At 41.0% G+C, this 7365-nt stretch overlaps 1 long non-coding RNA gene across 1 annotated transcript; it reads left to right on the plus strand.

Moving 5' to 3' along the window:
• Nucleotides 1–3469: 3469 nt before the first annotated feature.
• LOC134072938 (uncharacterized) lies at nucleotides 3470–4907 on the plus strand. Its single transcript, XR_009937231.1, has 2 exons — nucleotides 3470–3614; nucleotides 4683–4907. It is a non-coding gene; the product is annotated as an uncharacterized LOC134072938 (long non-coding RNA).
• The last annotated feature ends 2458 nt before the right edge of the window (nucleotides 4908–7365 follow it).

Raw genomic sequence — 7365 nt, forward strand, 5'->3', positions numbered from 1 at the left:
TGATATGATCATATGTCCAATATCGTATTCCTGTTCTGTGGAAATGGTGATGTTACAACTATCCCTGTGTTACAACTATACCCGGTCTCCCCTATTATTATTATGACCGCCGCTAGCGTAGCTAGCGAAGCGGTCATATAGTTGTTGTCAAAGTTTTTTTTTAATTTTTTTTTTTATTCTTTTTTCCCGTCATTTTTCGTCAACGATTCCCGGGACACCGTAACACCGGAGCGCATGAAACTTGGTGGGCATGTAGCCCCAGTAGAGTTCTATGGAAAATTTTCGTTTCGTCCCCGGGGGTCACTCCACCCCCGCGCTGCCCCCGCCCGAAGCCCAAAAATGACAGTTTTTCCTACATAACTACCTGAACCGTGGCACCGAGGATGATCAAATGTTTATGGTATGTTGTTCTCTAGAGCTTGCATCAACTTAGCTTATAACCAGTCATTTTTGATTTGCCCCCCCATCGTAAAAATTGAAAATGCAATGTAATATTGCTTTAATTGCCCCTATCTTCAGATGAGATGTTATGAACTGCACCAAATTTCATGTGTATGATTAACCTGACACCCTCTGGGAGTATGCCAAGTTTTGTGGAATTTCATCCATGGGGGGCTATAAAATAAATGGATTTATGTGTACATTCAGGACTGTATACCCATCGGCCAGTAGATGGTGGTATTATCTGGAGTCTAAATCCCCCCCTGGGGATTTCAAAAACTGTTCCAAACATCTCAATCTCTGCTAGTTTTTGTCCTAGAAACATATAAGTGACACCATTAGAAACCTTTAATCAACTAGTTTCCAAATATGTTTTAAAAGAGAATGGTTGCTCTGGGTGCAACAAACATGCAGGAACACACACACACACACACACACACACACACACACACACACACACACACACACACACACACATAAATACACACACACACACGCATACCTACACACACACGCACCACTACATACACACATGTACATAAAACATTATACAAACACATGCACAAACACGCCCACACGCATGCACACATACACCCTTACACACACCTACACACACACACACACACACACATGCACACACACATCTTTGAGTACATTTTGTGAGACCACCGGAGCTGAGAAGTGAATGTGTGTGTGATGTACTATAGCCTGTGTGTGTGGGTGCGTTTCTGTGTGCCCATCTGTGTGTTTGCATGTGTGTATATGTGTGTATGTGCATGTTCTGTGTGTGTTCTCTTTCTTTCTCTCTCTCTCTCTCTCTCTCTCTCTCTCTCTGTGTCTGTGTTATTTGTGTGTATTCTGTGTGTGTTCTCTCTTTCTCTCTCTCTCTCTCTGGGTGTGCCTGTGTGTTTGTGTGTGTGTGTGTGTGTGTGTGTGTGCGTGTGTGAGTGTGTGCCTGTGTATGTGTGTGTGTGTGTGTGTGCACACGTGCGCATGTGAGTGTGTGTGTGTGTGTGTGTGTGTGTGTGTTATCTGATATTGGAGTGACAGTGACGGCAGAGAACACAGTGAACATATACTCAGAGACACATTAAACACACACACAAGCAGACACACACTCACACTAGACAGAGAAGCACTCATACACAAAAGCAAGCGCACACATGCACACACTCATTTACATACATAAAAGTTGCAGTAGGGATGGAGTAGGCGATGGAAACACAAGCGTGATTGATATTTGCGGAGAGAATGTGCAGGACTGAGCGGCGGTCATATTGTGTAGCGCTTTGCGGTACATCTAGTTATTATTATAAATGACACCAGTGGCTTTAGCTACTTACTTCTAGTCCCCTCCGACTCCACTATTGCGTTGCCCTGACTGTCAGTCAGGACAACGTCCTCTTCACTGCCAAGGGCTTCCCGCACCTTGGCAGTTACTCCCTCCAAGTTTGCCTCGGCCTCTGAAAATCTAATCACCACCGTCTTGGAGGAGACCAGGCGGTTCCCCATCACCTCCCCCAGATGTATGGATCTGAATGGATCAGAGTGTTGACATATCTACATTAAAATGCTATTTAACTACCTTTAGAGCAGATTTCATAATATGACAAAATAGCATACCTTTGGAATGCCCGCCCGAAGCCAGACGCCCGTGGCGGCATTCTCTGGCCAGTTGTGGAGGTGGTAGGTATGGCAAATGAGAAGGGGACAGGAGCAGAGGGGGTATGGGCCACAGGGCCACTACTGTCTGGCTCCCCATTTACTTCGTAATGGCCCCGATTTAGTAAGTTCCCCGTAGGAAAATGGCTATTTTCCTGGGGGAAAATGGCTCCATTATTGTCATCAGTCAAGTAGATCGTGCTGGCCCCTACCTGTTCAGTGGGATAGAATGAAAAAAAAATAGCAAAAACCTTAAGTATTGCAAGTCAAGAACCCTAAACAACCTGCACAAATGTAAATGCTGTGTCATTGAATCATATTGATCATTTACAAACAATGACATAATATGTAGACTGTAACACTTTGAGGTTCGTGGCCTTTTCATGCACTTTGAGGCAGTCTGCTATAGGCCTATACCTCGAGATGTTTTAGTTTTTTATCTTACTAAAATATATGCAAAAGTGGCACATATGGTTATTTTCTGGAGGTCCTCCATAATAATTATATGAGAGTAAAGTGGATGTAATGAAATGACTTTTTATTAAAATTCAGTGTGGACACAACAATTTAACATCGCATAATTGTTTAATATGCACTTAGTCTTTTGAGTGTTTCTTGTGTGTTATGGTTTATATAATAGCATTGTTTTTGTTGTAGTTTGTCCATTGATAGAATTTATATATTTGTATTATTATTTAGCCTACCATGCCATAGTTATTGTTATCTGATTGATTGATTTTTAATTGCTATTCTCATATTCATTGATTTATGTCTCATTAGGTTAGTGCTTAAAATGATTGTGTTATACAGTTTTATTGATAATATTGCTATTCTCCCCATTTTGTAATTGTCCACTAATTCAATTTATATTGTTATTTATTTGTATGTCGCTTGGACAAAGGCGTCTGATAGTTATGAAGTTATGATCAAAACGTAATGTTTATGTGCAAAAATTCCAGTGTGTCGTCTTTGTCATTACTTATGATGTTTGCAAAGGAAGCGCTACAGCCTGCTGTCATTTGCCGGTGTTGCTTATTTGCGTTCCTTGACCTAATGATTGGTGCTGATTTTGATTTAGCCTACGTCATCTATTCACACCATAGACAGTAACCTAAAAGATACAACCCCAGCCCATATTTCAATGACACGGAAGTAATTCTCAAGTGTTTGTTGTGTATGTGACCCTAGCTATGATTTGACCATGTTGTACACTACGATGAATTAAACATTTCTCTTTTAAGAAATGGTGTAATACATGAGCTCCAGCTCGATGTCCACTTAAAGGTAGGCATACTCATCCTATTCCAAAATAATAGATTTTTCGATATGTAACCCGGAAGTAATTCACTTCACAACTCCAGAAAACGGAAGTCGGGCCCTGGTCATTCTATTCTCAAATGTCGTGGTAGCTCAATTCTGAAACTACATCGGTTAAAATGTCAAATTTGTCTCTGTTTTAAGTTTATCCCATTCCATGGTCGTGCAGAGTTGGCAGGCTCAACTTCTCCACTGTAAGTAATACGCAATGTTGTGCCGTAATCACCTGATTTTGTAACTAAGATAGCATGCTGTGGTTCACAAAACTTTTCTGGCTCACGGCACCCCTGAACATTTGTGCATCATGCATTTTATTTAACCTTGTGATATATGGGATACCTATTTCACTGCAGAGGATAGTGAATCATTGTGTTTGAAGGGGACGTGACTTAACGTAAGCTAGGCTTGACTATAATTAACTATTTTTACGCCATAATTCAAAACAAGGCCTGGAGGCATCATTTTGTTTTACAGTTAGAGCTTCCCAATGCAACACTCATCTCATCTCCGGTAGCATGGTTGTCTAGTTCTTTGCCAAATAAAATTATCTGAAAATGTGTCCTCTTCCACGTATCTCACGTTATAGCGATCAGCGTGCAATGCCAACTGGCCAGTGGAGTTTTTCCATTTATTTTGCAGCATCTGGCCTTTAGCATTACTTAAACCATTTACAGGCCAGAATGAGCGACTCTGCTAAAGTGATAAAGATTTAGCAAATCGGCAACTGAAAAGACGAGCCACACGCACGATAGAAAGCATCTAGGTTCAGCATTCAGTGTCTTAACTGTAGCCTATTGTTGTTTGTGCTGCAAAGAAAACTTTAATTTATATAATTATTATGGCTTAAAGAAATGTTAATTGATCCAAGTTTTGGACCATTACGCGGCACCCACTTTGAAAGCCCCCCTCTACACAACACAACTTACCTCGGTTTACAAGACTACATAAACTTTAACGATCCGCTCCTTCCTTGTTTGTGAGGCATTTGAAGAAAAAAATGCAATGTGGAGGCTATGTTATGTTTTCACCTACCAGTAGATCTGGAATGTGAGGTTTAAATAATTAATAAGCCCATGTTTGTCAGTTAACCTTCTCTGAAGAATGTAGTGTATGTAATGTCCATAACCTGCAAGTAAATGCAGAATTTGTTGGGTCTTTTGATGATGTCCTCGCCCCATTATGTGTACATTCTGGCTCTGTTTGAAACAGTAAAAACTGCTGTGCATCCTTTTCGACCAGAGCCTCTGTCTCCTTCCTGACAGAACGCTACCGTTGACGCAGCAGACCATCGACCGGCATGCAAAAAGCCTCTTTCCTCTGTAGTGTGACGCTCATCACGAATTCTGGGTGAAACCTCCCATTGGCCAGGAAAACTTCATCACAACCAAAGTTGACACCTTGGACGTGGACCGGTGTTATGTTATGTCTATCTGACCTGATGGCAATCGTGCAGCAGTAATGGCAGTGTAAATAAAAATTACTTTGTACACTTTGTGTGCTATTGTTACTCACCACTTAGATCCTAAACTCACTGACTTCTAATATTATCTAATGAGTTACTGTATTTTCCCCCCTTATAGCTACAGTCTGTCTCAATGATAAACCAATGGACGTGAAAAATGTGTAATAACCTTTTAAACAATTTATTTTAACCATTACCATTATCACTACACACTCTCACACACAAGCTTAACGTCTTTATTATGTATTAATACGTGAATTGTTCAAACTGACAGTACCCTATAGCCTTAAGTGACACAGAATATCAATGAATGCAAATGCAATCTACATAATGTTGACTGTATGCTACTGAGTTTAGTTGACTTGAGTTTGCACTTGCGCAAACTCCCTTAAAGACCCCTATACACCAGCCCCTTCAGCTCTTTGCTTAAGTTGGAAAGAAAATATACCTGGCAACATTCAATTGGTTGTTGTTTCTCCGATGATGTTATAGCCACCGTATGTGAATATAGAAGGGAAACGGATAGCATTGTTTTTACCTTCATTATGTTCACCCGTTTTAGTTTTAGTAATGTGTATGTAGCCTAGACATGTAGCCAGTGACTAAGATGTATGCATGGCCTGAGGCCGAAGCGAACGTCCAAAGGTGAGTAAGAGAGAGACTGGAGCATTCGTTAACTTGTGCATGCATAGAATCAATGGCCCGACCAGTTTAGTTCCCCCATATGGGTTCACTAGACCGGGACTGGGTCATATTCAAAAACGCGCTTATTCCACTAGCAGCTACTTGAGTTATAATATACAACCTCAGCGGTGCATTTCACTTTCACATCACAGTGCTATTTTATAGTTGGTTCCGTATCATTGGTCCGACATGCCATTAGTCCGACATCTCATTAGTCCGAAAATGAACCATTGACCAGAGATCCCATTAGTCCGACATCCCATTGGTCTGAAAAAAAGAGGCCCATTGGTCCGACATCTCATTAGTCCGACCATACAATAAATAAACAAATCCAGACTTTGGTCTGTTTCCTAAAAACTCCGTCTGCCACTGTTTACAGTTAGACTGATGTAACGCTGTATTTGATTTCAATAGCAGGGACATAGGTTAGTGGATGGGTGCGTGACTGCCACGCAGGTGACCTCGCATCCCGCGATGAACTTCATCTAGCTTTAGATGTGTTTTATTTTGCAAACGAACATCGAAGCTAACGTGTTTCAGTCTTATATGCCTACTTTCACACGACAAAACCACAAATTAGCCTTCCAACATAGCTAAACGTAAGGACAATGAACTTACCTTTATGGTCAAGGACTCTAGGCTACAAGTTATCCACAGTTAGTCCAAAGTTATTTCCATCGTGCATTCTTCTCGATATGAGCTAGAAATAGAGCCTTGCCATATTCTTCTATCAGGTCTGACTAAATTCAAAGTTTCACTCCAGAAACATGTCGTTTTAATTTGGTGGTCCTGGCTTCCCAAAATGTCGCACATCACACTGCCACATTGGTTTAGGTGCCTTTCTTTAAATATTACATATTACATTGTTTAATTGCATATAATATCTCTGTAGTTCTCATGTAATATCATTGTATGCACATGTACTTATGTATATGTATTTTTTATACACGCGCACCTTACCCGAATGCGCTAGGTGATGGGAGCGGTCTGAAGAAGGTAGCAAGTGCGTGTGTGAGATTTGTGTGATATTTTGAATCTGTGGCGCCAGTAGGCCTAGCCTACTCAGTGCTGCGGCAACGAGTGTATGTTTTCCTGCGAGTTTGAAACTAACAACAATAAAAGACTACAGGGTAAACGTATTTTCACATTAGTTAAACGCTGTGCGCAGTTTGGACCGGTGCATTACCAAACAGAGGACGCACGAAGAGAAAAATACCTTCGCGGACTGCATGCACCAGATTTGGTGAGATCGATTTTTTTTTATGTTTTCATATTGATTGGTCTAGCAGAGAGAGAGCAATAGCATTTTCCCTTTTTTTCTGAGCATTATATTTTTTGTTTGCTACATCGCGGGACGTTTTGTCGGCAGCGGCCCTTTCGTTTTCCTGGATTGACTCTTGTGCGCGTGGCAAAATACTTGTGCGCCTGGCAAAATACAGGACATCTTTCGTTTAGTTTAGACTTTTAGGTTTATTTTCGGGACTGAATGAGAGGGGGAATTGCAACGCTTGGGATTGCTTGGGACATTTAATGGTGTGTGTGAATATAAAGCGCCGCTGTGCACGACCTGGGTTATTGTTTAGTGTGTGTCTTCCTTTACTGTTAAACCGAAGAAAGCGACATTGTTTCATTGTTATAATCAAGAGACGCACTCAGATGTGTCTACGTTGTAGCCTACTTCATTCTCGGAATTATCTGTTTATTGCCATTCATATTTAGTCATTAAAAAAACCCTTGTGCGTTTAATTAACACAGCCGAAGGTAAAAGGTTAATTGTTACAACAGGCTAGCACATTTCC

This window comes from Sardina pilchardus, chromosome 24 (genome assembly GCF_963854185.1).
Source record: "Sardina pilchardus chromosome 24, fSarPil1.1, whole genome shotgun sequence".
NCBI classification, from domain to species: domain Eukaryota; kingdom Metazoa; phylum Chordata; class Actinopteri; order Clupeiformes; family Clupeidae; genus Sardina; species Sardina pilchardus.